Source organism: Lolium perenne, chromosome 3, assembly GCF_019359855.2.
Source record: "Lolium perenne isolate Kyuss_39 chromosome 3, Kyuss_2.0, whole genome shotgun sequence".
NCBI lineage: Eukaryota > Viridiplantae > Streptophyta > Magnoliopsida > Poales > Poaceae > Lolium > Lolium perenne.
This window is the reverse complement of record NC_067246.2, coordinates 116,754,878-116,771,667: the sequence shown is the minus strand read 5'-3', so window position 1 is coordinate 116,771,667 and position 16,790 is coordinate 116,754,878. Positions and strand designations below refer to the sequence as shown.

The 16,790-nt window shown below is 42.9% G+C and overlaps 1 long non-coding RNA gene across 1 annotated transcript; it reads right to left on the bottom strand.

The window, feature by feature from the left end:
• Positions 1-14,865: 14,865 nt before the first annotated feature.
• On the bottom strand, positions 14,866-16,249 carry LOC127338362 (uncharacterized). The gene is made up of 3 exons (XR_007874322.2): positions 15,824-16,249; positions 15,635-15,726; positions 14,866-15,055 (listed from the first exon to the last, which is right to left on the bottom strand). It is a non-coding gene; the product is annotated as an uncharacterized lncRNA (long non-coding RNA).
• Between the last annotated feature and the right edge of the window lie 541 nt (positions 16,250-16,790).

Genomic DNA, 16,790 nt, shown 5'->3' with positions numbered 1-16,790 from the left:
ATATAGCTCATGGGACAAATAGCTTAAAAACTATTGTGGTATTGAATATGTAATTATGCACTTTATCTCTTATTAAGTTGCTTGTTGTGCGATAACCATGTTTCTGGGGACGCCATCAACTATTCATTGTTGAATTTCATGTGTGTTGCTATGCATGTTCGTCTTGTCTGAAGTAAGAGCGATCTACCACCTTATGGTTAAGCATGCATATTGTTAGAGAAGAACATTGGGCCGCTAACTAAAGCCATGATCCATGGTGGAAGTTTCAGTTTTGGACATATATCCTCAATCTCAAATGGGAAAATTATAAATTGTTGTTACATGCTTATGCATAAAAGAGGAGTCCATTATCTGTTGTCTATGTTGTCCCGGTATGGATGTCTAAGTTGAGAATAATCAATAGCGAAAAATCCAATGTGAGCTTTCTCCTTAGACTTTTGTACAGGCGGCATAGAGGTACCCCTTTGTGACACTTGGTTAAAACATGTGCATTGTGATGATCCGGTAGTCCAAGCTAATTAGGACAAGGTGCGGGCACTATTAGTATACTATGCATGAGGCTTGCAACTTATAAGATATAATTTACATGATACATATGCTTTATTACTACCGTTGACAAAATTGTTTCATGTTTTCAAAATCAAAGCTCTAGCACAAATATAGCAATCAATGCTTTTCCTCTATGAGGACCATTCTTTTACTTTCAATGTTGAGTCAGTTCACCTATTTCTCTCCATCTCAAGAAGCAAACACTTGTGTGAACTGTGCATTGATTCCTACATACTTGCATATTGCACTTGTTATATTACTCTATGTTGACAATTATCCATGAGATATACATGTTACAAGTTGAAAGCAACCGCTGAAACTTAATCTTCTTTTGTGTTGCTTCAATACCTTTACTTTGAATTATTGCTTTATGAGTTAACTTTTATGCAAGACTTATTGATGCTTGTCTTGAAGTGCAATTCATGAAAAGTCTTTGCTATATGATTCACTTGTTTACTCATGTCATATACATTGTTTTGATCGCTGCATTCACTACATATGCTTTACAAATAGTATGATCAAGGTTATGATGGCATGTCACTCCAGAAATTATCTGTGTTATCGTTTTACCTGCTCGGGACGAGCAGAACTAAGCTTGGGGATGCTGATACGTCTCCGACGTATCGATAATTTCTTATGTTCCATGCCACATTATTGATGTTATCTACATGTTTTATGCACACTTTATGTCATATTCGTGCATTTTCTGGAACTAACCTATTAACAAGATGCCGAAGTGCCAGTTGTTGTTTTCTGCTGTTTTTGGTTTCAGAAATCCTAGTAACGAAATATTCTCGGAATTGGACGAAATCAACGCCCAGGGTCCTATTTTGCCATGAAGCTTCCAGAAGACCGAAGAGGAGACGAAGTGGGGCCACGAGGTGGCCAAACCCTAGGGCGGCGCGGCCCCCCCTTGGCCGCGCAGCCCTGTGGTGTGGGGCCCTCGTGCCCCCTCCTGACTTGCCCTTCCGCCTACTTAAAGCCTCCGTCGCGAAACCCCCAGTACCGAGAGCCACGATACGAAAAACCTTCCAGAGACGCCGCCAACGCCGATCCCATCTCGGGGGATCCAGGAGATCGCCTCCGGCACCCTGCCGGAGAGGGGATTCATCTCCCGGAGGACTCTACGCCGCCATGGTTGCCTCTGGAGTGATGTGTGAGTAGTCTACCCCTGGACTATGGGTCCATAGCAGTAGCTAGATGGTTGTCTTCTCCCCATTGTGCTTCATTGTCGGATCTTGTGAGCTGCCTAACATGATCAAGAACATCTATCTGTAATTCTATATGTTGCGTTTGTTGGGATCCGATGAATAGAGAATACTTGTTATGTTGATTATCAAAGTTATGTCTATGTGTTGTTTATGATCTTGCATGCTCTCCGTTATTAGTAGATGCTCTGGCCAAGTTGATGCTAGTAACTCCAAGAGGGAGTATTTATGCTCGATAGTGGGTTCATGTCTCCGTGAATCTGGAGGAGTGACAAGAACCACTAAGGTTATGGATGTGCTGTTGCCACTAGGGATAAAACATTGGTGCTATGTTCAAGGATGTAGTCACTGATTACATTACGCGCAATACTTAAAGCAATTGTCTGTTGTTAGCAACTTAATACTGGAGGGGGTTCGGATGATAACCTGAAGGTGGACTTTTTAGGCATAGATGCATGCTGGATGGCGGTCTATGTACTTTGTCGTAATGCCCAATTAAATCTCACTATACTCATCATAATATGTATGTGCATGGTCATGCCCTCTCTATTTGTCAATTGCCCAACTGTAATTTGTTCACCCAACATGCTGTTTATCTTATCGGAGAGACACCTCTAGTGAACTGTGGACCCCGGTCCAATTCTCTTTACTGAAATACAATCTACTGCAATACTGTTCTACTGTTTTCTGCAAACAATCATCATCCACACTATACATCTAATCCTTTGTTACAGCAAGCCGGTGAGATTGACAACCTCACTGTTTCGTTGGGGCAAAGTACTTTGGTTGTGTTGTGCAGGTTCCACGTTGGCGCCGGAATCTCTGGTGTTGCGCCGCACTACATCCCGCCGCCATCAACCTTCAACGTGCTTCTTGGCTCCTACTGGTTCGATAACCTTGGTTTCGTACTGAGGGAAAACTTGCCGCTGTACGCATCACACCTTCCTCTTGGGGTTCCCAACGGACGCGTGTTGTACGCGTATCATACACCTTTGTTGAATATCATGTGAGTTGCTATGCATGTTCGTCTTGTCTGAAGTAAGGGAGATTTGCCATGGTTAAATGGTTTGAGTATGCATATTGTTAGAGAAGAACTTTGGGCCGCCAACCAAACCATGTATCATGATGGGAGTTCAGCTTGGACATTAATCCTCAAATCTCTTATGAGAATATTATCTGTTGTTGAATGATTAAAGCATTAAAGAGGAGTCCATTATCTGTTTTCTATGTTGTCCCGGTATGGATGTCCTCAAGTTGAGATCTGTCAAAATTGAGAAATCAAATGCAATTTATCTCCTTGGACCTTTGTACAGGTGGCATAGAGGTAGCCCTTTGTGATACTTGGTTGAAACATATGCAATGCAATGATAATCCATGGAAATCCGAGCTAATTAGGACAAGGTGCGAGCACTATTAGTATTCGATGCATGAGGCTTGCAACTTATAGGAGGTTTTATGCATAACACATATGAATTATTACTACCGTAGACAAAATTGTTTCCATGTTTTCAAAATAAAAAGCTCTAGCACATGAGTAATCCCTGCTTCCCTCTGCGAAGGGCCTTTCTTTTACTTTATGTTGAGTCAGTTTACCTACTTCTTTCTATCTTAGAAGCAAACACTTGTGTCAACTGTGTGCATTGATTCTTACATACTTGCTTATTTGCACTCATCATATTACTTTGTGTTGACAATTATTAATGAGATATACATGCTGAAAGTTGAAAGCAACTGCTGAAACTTAAATCTTCCTTTGTGTTGCTTCAGAACCTTCTATTAAGAATCTATTGCTTTATGAGTTAACTCTTGTCCAAGACATGTTGATGCTTGTCTTGAAAGTACTATTCATGAGAAGTCTTTGCTATATGATTCAGTTGTTTAGTCATTATCTTTACCATTACTTTGAATCACTTCATTCATCTCATATGCTTTACAATAGTATTGATCAAGATTATGATAGTAGCATGCCACTTCAGAAATTATCCTTGTTATCGTTTACCTACTCGAGGGCGAGTAGGAACTAAGCTTGGGGATGCTTGATACATCTCAAACGTATCTATAATTTCTTATGTTCCATGCTAGTTTTATGACAATACTCACATGTTTTATATACACTTTATATCATTTTGATGCATTTTCTGGCACTAACCTATTAACAAGATGCCGGAGCACTAGTTCATGTTTTCTGCTGTTTTTGGTTTCAGAAATCCTACACAGGAAATATTCTCGGAATTGGACGAAACAAAAGCCCACGGTCTTATTTTCCACGGAGCCTTCCAGAACACCGAAGAGGATACGAAGAGGGGATGCGAGGCGGCCACACCAAAGGGGGGCGCGGCCCCACCCCTGGCCGCGCCGCATTATGGGGTGGGCCCCTCGAGCGTCCCCCGACTCTGCCCCTTCGCCTATATAATCCTTCCGTCGTGAAAACCCTGGTACCGAGAGCCACGATACGAGAAAAGTTACTGAGACGTTGTCGCCGTCAATCCCATCTCGGGGGTTCTGAAGATCGCCTCCGACACCCTGCCGGAGGGGGGAATCATCACCGGAGGGCTCTACATCACCATGCTCGCCTCCTGACTGATGCATGAGTAGTTCATCCTTGGACTATGGGTCCATAGCAGTAGCTAGATGGTTGTCTTTTCCTCTTGTGCTATCATGTTTAGATCTTGTGAGCTGCCTATCATGATCAAGATCATCTATTTGTAATGCTACATGTTGTGTTTGTTGCGATCCGATGAATATGGAATACTATGTCAAGTTCATTATCGATCTATCATATATGGGTTGTTTATGATCTTGCATGATCTCCGTTGCTAGTAGAGGCTCTGGCCAAGTTGATACTTGTAACTCCAAGAGGGAGTATTTATGCTCGATAGTGGGTTCATGCCTCCATTGAATCTGCGACAGTGACAGAAAGTTCTAAGGTTGTGGATGTGTTGTTGCCACTAGGGATAAAGCATCAATGCTTTGTCTAAGGATATTTGTATTGTTTACATTACACATAGTACTTAATGCATTTGTCTGTTGTTTGCAACATAATACTGGAAGGGGTGCGGATGCTAACCCGAAGGTGGACTTTTTAGGCATAGATGCATGCTGGATAGCGGTCTATGTTCTTTGTCGTAATGCCCTAAGTAAAACTCATAGTAGTCATCATGATATCTATGTGCATTGTTATGCCCTCTTTATTTGTCAATTGCCCAATTGTAATTTGTCCATTCTTTTACATCTGAAATACAACCTACTGCAATCATTGTTCTATGTTGTTCTTTGCAAACAAACATCATTCTCCACACCATACGTTTAATCCTTTGTTTACAGCAAGCCGGTGAGATTGACAACCTCACTGTTAAGTTGGGGCAAAGTATTTTGATTGTGTTGTGCAGGTTCCACGTTGGCGCCGGAATCCCTGGTGTTGCGCCGCACTACACTCCTTCACCAACAACCTTCACGTGGCCTTCATCTCCTACTGGTTCGATAACCTTGGTTTCTTACTGAGGGAAAAACTTGCTGTTGTGCGCATCACACCCTCCTCTTGGGGTTCCAAACGGACGTGTGCATCACGCGCCATTAAGAAGCACTCTGCATGTCAAGATGGGGAAATCAAAGAACTGGGAGAAGCTCGCAGAACAACAGTGCAATGGCAGAAGGAGAACATTGTGTTTCCAGGTGAGAAGCCACCAAGCAGGCCACCTCGTCCGCCTACTCCGCCACCTTCGCAGTCTCCTCCGCGTGATGATTCTCCTATGCGCGATGATGATTCCCCTGTGCATGAGAAGTCTCCTCCGTGTGACAATACTCCGCTGCCTCCTCCTCCTCCTCGTCAGGAGACTCCGCTGCCTCCACCTAAGCAAAAGAGGAAGCTAACCGCGGCACCTCCTACAGCTCCGAAGAGATCATCAACTCCGATGAGGGCACAGACTCCAGAGTTGTTACCACATGAGCAGACTGATGAGCAAAAGGCGTTTCTTGCACCGAAGAAGACGTTTATTGCACCACATACAATGAAGCACTTTGCCGAGACGGGAATAAAGAGAGCTGAGCCGAGAAGTGATTATGACCGCTCTCTTGGACGGTCCTATAGAGCGGGCAAAGCAAAAAATGTCGCCCAACTTGGGCAACAGAGTAATCAGTCGGTAACCCACTTCGTCGTGCATTCCTATGATGATCCAGAGACGCCATCGATGATCGAACGGGAAGCTAGAGGTCATGGAGCAGATGTACAGTACTAAGATTACTATCCTACGGCTGAAGTCGTCGCCAACAAGTATAGATACGGATATGATCTTGTCAAACCTGGCCAGCTCGCGCGTCTAGGTACTCAGATGCGAAGGTTGCATGAATGGTACTCAGATGCGAAGGTTGCATGAATGGGGAGTGATCGCTACCTCACGGTGCATGTTAGAGATGAGCATTACTTCCGGGGGCGGGAGGAGATAAACCTTGAGTTCGAAGAACTGTTTCAGTTATTCAATCAAGATGCCCTCGACACATCTGTCATCAGTTGCTACTGCCTGTAAGTGATTTTATTTATGTAATTAAGTCTGTAGCTCAGCTCATTCAGTTGCACTGACAATTATCCTCACTATATTCTTTGTGTACGCCATATATTAATTATGCAGAATGAAGAAGCTCGAATGCAAAAGAGGCAAGATCGCGGACATCACCGGGTTCATTGACCCAAACACCGTTCATGAAGTTACGGTTCAAGACTACGCCAAGGACACAGAGGACAACATGCTAATGTTTTTACAGAAGCAAGCAAACAAAGAGGATATATTATTTCCTTACAACTTCAAGTGAGTGTTATAACATACATTATGCTTGTGCATCTTCCACTTTATTCTCCTAATCATTGAGTTATGGTTGTGCAGCTTCCACTTTTTCTCCTAATCATGGAGCTTAAGAAAGGAGTCGTACTTTTCATGGACTCGAAACGTAAAGAACATGCGGAATGGGAGAACATGGTTGCCATCCTCCAGAGGTAATTTCAATCAATTTCGTATCGGCATCTTCATCTGTTCCACGATATCATCAACTAATCAATAACTCATTTACTCATTTTTTCTTTGTCGGGCAGGGCTTGGAAACGGTTCATCAATATTGTTCCAAGTAAATGGAAACCGGAGCTTACATTTAAAGATTACCCTATAAGTATTACTATATATACAGCTATGTCCGTGAATCTCTTTGATATTTTCTTTTAGTACGATGCTTGATTATTAGTTTGATCGAACTATTTTTTCGTAAAGTCTATGAGGCAGGAATTCGGGAATAACTTATGTGGATACTATGTCTGCGACTTTATTCGTGAGATGGCAACTCAGAGGGATGCGAAGGACGCTATACACCATACTCGTGTACGTGAACAATATTTCACAATTTATCTTATTACCATCAATTGTATTGAGTTCCATTCATATATATTGATCTCCTTTTTTAAATATAGATGATACGCCTGCGGGACACTCTCATAACGGAGGATCGCATACGAGCAGTTCAAGAGGAACTCGCGGGATTCTTTCTTAATGAGACCATTGCCCCAATGGGAGAGTACTATCGGAAGTTCGTAGATCTTGATCGTGTTCGTAGTCGTTAGGCATATGAGATAGATTTAGTAAAGAGGTCCGACTTTATATTATAAATATGCATGTATTACGTGTACTGTTGATGATGTCTATATATTCATGACGATGTTTTGCGGTTTCTTGAATGATATCTGCATTGCTGAAATTCTGCCGCGGCAGAGAAACGCTGCTCCACCCTAAACCTGTGCCGCGGCAGAGAAATAGCAATTTTCTACCGCGGCAGAGAACCTCCAGGCCCGGTTCGTACCACGAACTGGGACCAAAGGCCCTCCACCGCGAGCGCCCTGACCGCACCACGTGGCGATGCCTTTGGACCCGGTGCAACTTTGGACCCTTTAGTCCTGTCTTGTTGGTCCCGGTTTGCAAAGCGGGACTGAAGGCCCAAACGAACCGGGCCTGTTGCCCCGTTTTCCACTAGTATCGTACTACAAGTAGCACTCCAAGACGCACGTACCAGATGCTAGTACTTTTAGTACGGCCGGGGCTGTAGTGTATTTTTTCCAATTGGAGGTTACACCAATTTAAATTAATTTATTTAACTTTATCTAGATACAAATTTTTTAGAGACGTTTTTAATTGGATACATTTATATATAGACAAAGTTAAATCAATTAATATGCACCGGAGAAAGTACTACCTCATTTCATTTAAAACGAACAAGAGAGTAAAGCTTTACGGTGATGTAATTTTTTTCGGACGTGATGTACATTTTAAACCAAGTGGCCTAAATATACATCACATGGGGTACTGATGTATCATAATTTACATCACTGTGCATGGCCCAACCGTCGTACTGAAGCTTCTCGTCCTCACGCGCCATCGCCTTCCGACCGATTTGACCGCTGCTAGCTACCAAAACACCATGGATGGGACCAGCCAAGTCCACACCATCCCTTTAGACCTTCTCTCCTCGCCAATTTCACCACTCACCCGCCCCCGATAGCTTCTGATCAGCACCTTCCACCCCTTCGGACACCATCGATCTTCTCCTCACCGTCCACTGCCTTCATCGTTGAGCACACCGTCACGCTTAGGGTGAGTCTGTTGTCTTGGTGGACCCCTTTCCCAATACCTCTTGCTCAGAGTCATCGTCCCGAGGAGATATGTAGTGCGCCGCCGCGGAAGTTCGTCGCAGGAGCCCCTCCAATGACAAAAAGGTCACATCAATGCCATTATTTGGTTTCTCTTGAAGCCCCACATCATACACTAACCACCATGTGTCCCTGCTCGCTCGCTCTGACTGATAAGACATGGCGCTAACATCACGTTGTCGTTGACCATATATTCCAGTTTTGGTGCCCTAAAATACATCATCTGTTAAATCAAGAAGTGTTTTTGTGATGTAAAAAATGACAAAGTGAGATAACAATTTATATCACCTGTTTTGGGTGACCTATTATAGGTCATATGTTATAGATTCTCTAATGGAGCTAAGAAGCACCGTCATAGGGGTGGATTTTTTTACGAAACACCATCATGTTCCTCTCGTTCCAAATGGTCCAACTGTTGGAGATATGCCCAAGAGGCAATAATAAAAGTGTTTATTGTTAAATCTTAATGTTCATGATAAATGTTTACATCCCATTCTATAATTGTATTAACCAGAAACATTAATACCTGTGTGTTTTGTAAACATAAAAGAGTCCTTAGTAAGCCTCTTGTTAAACTGGCTTGTTGATTAATAGATGATCATGGTTTCCTGATCATGAACATTTGATGCTACTAATAACAAGATCATATCATTAGGTGAATGATGTGATGGACATACACCCATAGTAAGCGTAGAATATGATCAAGTCATTAAGTTCGTTTTGCTTCGAGCTTTAAGATACATAGTAACCTAACCCTTTGACCCTGAGATCATGTTAATCACCTACACCGGATGGATGCTTTGATAACATCAAACACTACTTCGTAAATGGCTAGTTATAAAGGTGGCATTAAGTGTTCGGAAAGTATAGGTTGAGGCACGTGGATCAATAGTGGGATTTGTCCATCCAAATGACGGATAGATAAACTCTGGGCCCTCTCGGTGGAATGTCATCCAATTATCTTGCAAGCATTTGACTGGTTCACAAGGGATGTCATATCACGGTATGAGTAAAGAGTACTTATCGGTAACGAGGTTGAACTAGGTATAGAGATACCGACGATCAAAGTTCAGATAAGTAAAATATCGTGCGACAAAGGGAATAGGTATCGTATGTAAATGGTTCATTCGATCACGAAGTCATTGTTGAATATGTGGGAGCCATTCCGGATCTCCAGGTCCCGCTATTGGTTATTGATCGGAGAAGTGTCTCGATCACGTCTGCATAGTTCACGAACCGTAGGGTGACACACTTAAGGTTCGATGTTGTTTTAAGTAGATATGGAATATGGAATGGAGTTTGAATATTATTTGGAGTCTCGGATCGGATCCAGGACATCACGAGGAGTTCCTGAATGGTCCATAGAATAAGATCCATATATGGGAAGTCACATTCCAAGTTTGGGAGTGGTCCGGTGAATTTATGGAAGGTTGTAGAAGTTTCATCCGGAATAAATCAGTATGGCAGGTGGAGTCCCGGAGGGACTCCACCAACCCTAACCAACCCGCCAAATGGGAAGGTGGACTCCACAGTAGAATCCACCATGGTGGCTCTCCACACCACAAGGAAGGGGAGGAATCCCACCTTGTCTAGGTTTCCCAATTTTGGTAAGTTTTGGAGTTGGACTCCAATGTGGTTTTTAGGTAAACCCTAGGGATTTCCACCTATTTAATGGGGAGGAGAGGGGAGGGGCTGGACACCACTTGGCCGCACCACCAAGGGCACCACGGGCCGGCGCCCTAGCCCCCTCTCTTCATCGACACCGTACGTGTGACCGATTACGGAGGTGCTGCCCGATTGTGGCACCTTCAAGATCATCTACACGCTTTTGAAAGCGACAAGTGATCAACTACATCACCCACGAGATTTATCTCGTTAACGCTTAGCGATCTTCGAGGGTATGATGATCTCATCTCGTTGCTACCATCTACTAGATTAGATCTTGGCTTGTTATTCGTTCTTGCGGTAGGAATTTTTTGTTTCTATGCTATGAATCCCTACACCAACTAGTGACCATGGTGATGGATGCCATCGCTTTACTATTCGGGGCATTATTACTTGAGAAAATATCCCACAAAACAAGTATGGATACATGTGTGGGCCAATCGGCGGTGTTGATGGAGCTAATCCTGAGCCACTCCTTTGTCATCCCCCAAAGCCGTTTGGAGAAGCGACAATGGAAAAGTGAGGAAGATGAACTGTGATTTGTAACTCGCTTTATGCAGATGATGCGGAGGTGTTTATTGCCCCTCACAAAGAATATGTCCAAAGCATTGCAAGAATCTTTCATAGGTTTGGTGAGGTCATCGGGCTTGCACCATGTTTCCAAAAAATATTAGCAGTCCCCATTCAGTGCCACGATATCAACCTTGATGATGTGCCCCCGGGATTACCGGTGATAAGAACCTCCTTTCCAATGAAGTACCTCAAAGCTTCTACTCTCGGTTTGGCAACTCAAAAGATTGGATTTTCAACCTCTTGATAACAAGATGGGAGGGAAATTGGTAACTTGGGATGGAAGGAACATCAATGGTGCGGGCTGCGGGAATATTATCAAATCCTTCCTCACTTCGCAAGCTATCTTCACCTCACACATCTTCATGTCCCAGCTGGTTGCCTGATACATGCATTTTACATCATCAATATTGTTACATATATGTTTAGTTTTTATTGATATTTGCCATCATACATAATTATTTATGCATTTTTATATGATTTCCTAGACTTTCCTATAAAGTACCTTGCATTGCTATTTAACTCTTGGGAGGCAGAAAACCTCCTTTTTCGTTTTTTGTTGTTTGATTGACCTTTTGGACACCTAAAAATATAGGGAAATTACTTGATCAGTATTTCGCCCGAAGAAGCACCGTGGGCCAAAGAAGCAAGCGAGGGGTGATACGTCTCCAACGTATCGATAATTTCTTATGTTCCATGCTTGTTTTATGACAATACCTACATGTTTTGTTCACACTTTATGTCATATTTATGCATTTTCTGGAACTAACCTATTGACGAGATGCCAAAGTGCCAGTTCCTGTTTTCTGCTGTTTTTGGTTTCAGAAATCCTAGTAAGGAAATATTCTCGGAATTGGACGAAATCAACGCCCAGCATATTATAATTCCACGAAGCTTCCAGAACACCCGAGAGGGACCAGAGGAGAGCCACAGGGCCACCACACATGTGGCCGGCGCGGCCCAAGGGGGGCGCGACCCCTATTGTGTGGCACCCCCGTCAGCCTTCCGACTCCGCCTCTTCGCCTATAAGAAGCCCCATGACCTAAATCTTCGAGAAGACTAAGACACGGTACGAGAAACCTTCCAGAGCCGCCGCCATCGCGAAGCCAAGATCTGGGGGACAGAAGTCTCTGTTCCGGCACGCCGCCGGGACGGGGAAGTGCCCCCGGAAGGCATCTCCATCGACACCACCGCCATCTTCATCACCGTTGCTGTCTTCCATGAGGAGGGAGTAGTTCTCCTTCGAGGCTAAGGGCTATACCGGTAGCTATGTGGTTAATCTCTCTCCTATGTACTTCAATACAATGATCTCATAAGCTGCCTTACATGATTGAGATTCATATGAGCTTTGTATCACTATTCATCTATGTGCTACTCTAGTGATGTTATTAAAGTACTCTATTCCTCCTCCATGATGTAATGGTGACAGTGTGTGCATCATGTAGTACTTGGCGTAGTTTATGATTGTGATCTCTTGTAGATTATGAAGTTAACTATTACTATGATGGTATTGATGTGATCTATTCCTCCTTTCATAGTCTGTTGGTGACAGTGTGCATGCTATGTTAGTACTTGGTATAATTACGTTGGTCTATCATGCACTCTAAGGTTACTTAAATATGAATATCGAATGTTGTGGAGCTTGTTAACTCCGGCATTGAGGTGCTCTTGTAGCCCTACACAATCAATGGTGTTCATCATCCAACAAGAGAGTGTAGAGTGGTTTTATTATGTGATCAATGTTGATAGTGTCCACTAGTGAAAGTATGATCCCTAGGCCTTGTTTCTAAATACTGCAATCACCGCTTGTTTACTGTTTTACTGCATCTCTACTTCCTGCAATATCTCCCACGTCAACTGCACGCCAGCAAGTATTTTCTGGCGCCGTTACTACTGCTCATATTCATTCATACCACTTGTATTTCACTATCTCTTCGCCGAACTAGTGCACCTATACATCTGACAAGTGTATTAGGTGTGTTGGGGACACAAGAGACTTCTTGTATCGTGATTGCAGGGTTGCTTGAGAGGGATAACTTTGACCTCTTCCTCCCAGAGTTCGATAAACCTTGGGTGATCCACTTAAGGGAAAACTTGCTGCTGTTCTACAAACCTCTGCTCTTGGAGGCCCAACACTGTCTACAGGAAAAGAAGCGTGAGTAGACATCAAGGGGGTCACGAGGTCCAAAAGAGACCATGTGGCGAGCCCAATAGCACGGGGCGCGCCACCCAGGCTCGTTTCGGATCCCCCTTTTAATAGACGCCTCCGTTTCGCCTAAAAACCTAAGACATAATTTTCCTGATGTTTATTGAGGCGGCAGCAGAGGCGAAGGTCCTCTCCTACTCCGGGAGAGGGCAGATCCTGCTTCACCGGTGCCTCCAGTGCAGGGGAAATTGACACCTTCGTCATCTCTACTTCTCCTTGGTTTGCGGGGACGCATCTCCATCAACATCTCCATCAGCACCATCATCACCACCATAACCATCCACGAGATCGACTTCACCCCCTTATAGTTTGTCTTGAATTGAACCCCAAATATTGTTTTGAGGCTAGTTGCATGTTTGTTATTTTTTCTTCGAGAAAACAAAAGATGTGTTATGTTTCATTTCATTGAACAGATAGAAAACAATAGGGGTACAACCTCCAGAAGGAGGGACACACACACACGTGACACACTGATGGCGTGTGCTTGTCGTATGCATACTTCACATTGTTGGGAACCCCAAGAGGAAGGTATGAGTTTTCCCTCAGGAAGAAACCAAGGTTTAATCGACCAGTAGGAGAAAAGCGTGACTTCTTGATACGTATCCAACGTATCTATAATTTCTTATGTTCCATGCTAGTTTTATGCCAATAGTACATGTTTTATATGCACTTTATATCATATTATGGCATTTATTGGACTAACCTATTAACAAGATGCCACAGTGCCAGTTTCTGTTTATTATGTCTGTTTATTGCAGAAAAGGCCCAAAAACCAAAGTGCTCTGAAAAATCCAGAAAAATTATAGAAATTCTATTTCGCCAGAAGACCCACGGAGCCAGAAGGGCCAAGACAGAGGAGGCCCACGGCCTCCTCCCCATCCACTAGCGTGGCCAGGAGGGGGGCGGCGCCGCCCTATGGGGTGGGCCCCTCGGGCACCCCCTCGCGTCGCCCTTTCACCTATATTAAGCTCCTTCCTTGAAAACCCTAAAGAGATCGACGATTTCTCCAGAAGAGTTCTGTAGCTCCGCCGCCACCAAAAACCCTAATTCGGGGGACAAAAGTCTCTGTTTCGGCACCCTGCCGAGACGGGGAATTGCCCCCGGAGCCATCTCCATCGACTCCATCACCATCTTCATCGCCGTTGCTGTCTCCCATGATGAGGAGGGAGTAGCTCTCCCCCGAGGCTGAGGGCTCTACCGGTAGTTATGTGGTTCATCTCTCTCTCCCATGGTGTGATCTTTATGTGATCATGAGCTTTGTAATCAAGTTGAATATGAAGGAGATATGCCCTAGAGGCAATAATAAAGTGATTATTATTTATATCTTTATGTTTATGATAAATGTTTATATATCATGCTATAATTGTATTAACCGAAACATTAATACATGTGTGATATGTAGACAACAAAGAAGTCCCTAGTATCACTACAAGGATTTGGGTCTATTGCAACAAAATTCTTTGTCGCAATACATACTGAATTGTGGCAATATGTATCTATTGCCACGAAATGACATTCGTTGGCAACCGTTGCAATTGAACACATGGTAATAGGTTATTGCCACAAAAATGCAATCATGGCAATAAAGTGTGCTATTGCTACAATCATGTGGAAAATTGCAACATTTTTCCCCGTGGTACCACTTACTTAATGCCACAATATGGTTTGTTGAGATAGTTTAATGCATCACGTAACCAATCGTGGCGACTGATAGCTCGTGGCGATAGACATTTGTGGCAATAACCTATGTCAACGACGCTCACTTCGTGGCATATTCTCTTCCGTGGCAATAAATTAAACTATGACAACAATCCTTGTTTTTGTGGCATTAGTTATTTTGCCAGCAATCACTACCCTTGTGGCAAGATAATTTGATTTTTTTTCTTGCGAGAGAACCATACCACAATACAAAAAAATTTGATAGAATACAATATGAATGTAGTGACAAATAATTCAATATTTATTACTGAAATACCATCCGATACATGTAAATTGCTTAGACAATAGACAATTTACAATTGCAGCGTCAAAATATAATATTCTACTAATCCTATATGTATTCCTTATAATATTTTGCCTAACATGTCCAAATCTGATGTTCGAATATAGGAAGTCTTGGTGATCTATTGAGACCCACAGTGAGAATAGTATCGCCAAATCTTTCATAAGAGCGTACTGCAAAACAAAACAGAAAATAATAACATATCATATAAATGTAGTAGCAATTATGTGAACTACAGATTAACTCCATGAAAGATGAGCCTGTATACATAATGAAATGTACAAATAGCATATCCTAGTAATATTAGGGGTCACACAAGCTTGTTTTATTACACTGTATTGGTTAGATTGACAAGTGGGAATAACACAAGTTGCAGATATCATAAGTACTTTTAAGAGCATGCCATTATTCCGTAAAATGGTCATCTTGATATGTTCTACTCCGTTCACCTTAGAAAAAACATTTGATTAAAAATAAGAAAACAATAACTATTTTTGTAAACAAAGGAGCACATGATTTGCATCAAGAAATTCATCTACTATGCCACTAAGGATAGCGATTACATCCATGGATTCAGAGGCAACAACTTTCGCCTTACAGGCAAGTTGCATATATAAATACCTGTATGATTTGGGGATCTACGGAAATTTTCCACAGAATTTAGTTATAGTAGCAAACAACCAATAGATAAACATTTGTCAGGAAACAAAACAATGGACATACTCTAATGAAAGTGATAAAGCAGAAATTACATTGTCATGGTATAATCGTCCATATTGTGAGATTGCATCTTGGAAGATAGCTTCCTTATCACCCCTTTGATGTTGACATAGATGACAGCGATCTACAGTTTAAAATTAGATTAAAGGATATGAAAAAAACTGTTAAAACAGCAGATCAAACGTACAAAACTTCAAATCGGGCAAAGTTCTCAATGAGACCTGTAACAATAGCTGCTTCAGTTCTGAATTCAAGTGAACAATACAATAAAAGAGGGATGGACCCCTATCGATGCTGCCAATACGGTACCCTAATTCCAGTGAACTTTTTTTTTGCAAAAACTAATTCACACTTCCGATGCAGAAATCTTCCCCAGCCAGAAAAGAGGTGTACGTACCTTATATGGGATCTCTAGTAAGAAGGATGTAGAGAAGAAGGGGGTCTCAATTCTCACACCGATGCTGAAATCTTTCCCGGTCAGAGAAGAGGTGTACGTACCTTTGATGGGGATCACACTTCCGATCCAGAAATCGTTGTGGTCGTTGGTCAATGAGGCGGACGGACGGCATCAGTCAAGCGAGGTGGCACGGATGGCGGCATCAGCAAAGCCAGGGGTCGGGCTCGCCGCCGCCATGGATAGGATCTTGTGCGTGGGGAAATTTGGGGAGTCTTAGGTCGGGTACAAGACTATATATATCAGGGATCAGTTTGGCGGGCCGTTTTTCAATTCGCGCTCAGTTTTCAGCAAAAATAGGTGGGCCCGTTATTTTTTTGGCATGCGCTACAATTTAGGCTTCAATTTTGTCGGTCCGGCTAAACAAGGTAGTGACATATTAATATACTGACATGCAGTCCATCAATTCGCAAAAAAATGCAGTCCATCGATTCGCAAAAAAATGCAGTCAATCGCTAAACTTAAAGGCCACACAATATGCTGTCAGACATTGTGTTATTAAGAGCATCTCCAACAGAAGCTCCAAAAATCGGCGCGATATATGTAATTTGCAACGCGCTGTAAATCGATACCGCGCGTTGCCGCGAAAGTTGCCCCGCCGGAAGCGCTATTTTGCCGCGCGTGCTCGGGCTGCAAAAGTGCTCCTATGCAGCGCGCGGCGCGGCCCGAACGGCTAGTTGCTTCGTTTTTGTTCAAAATATAAATTAAACACAACAAATAAAACACGAAAAATT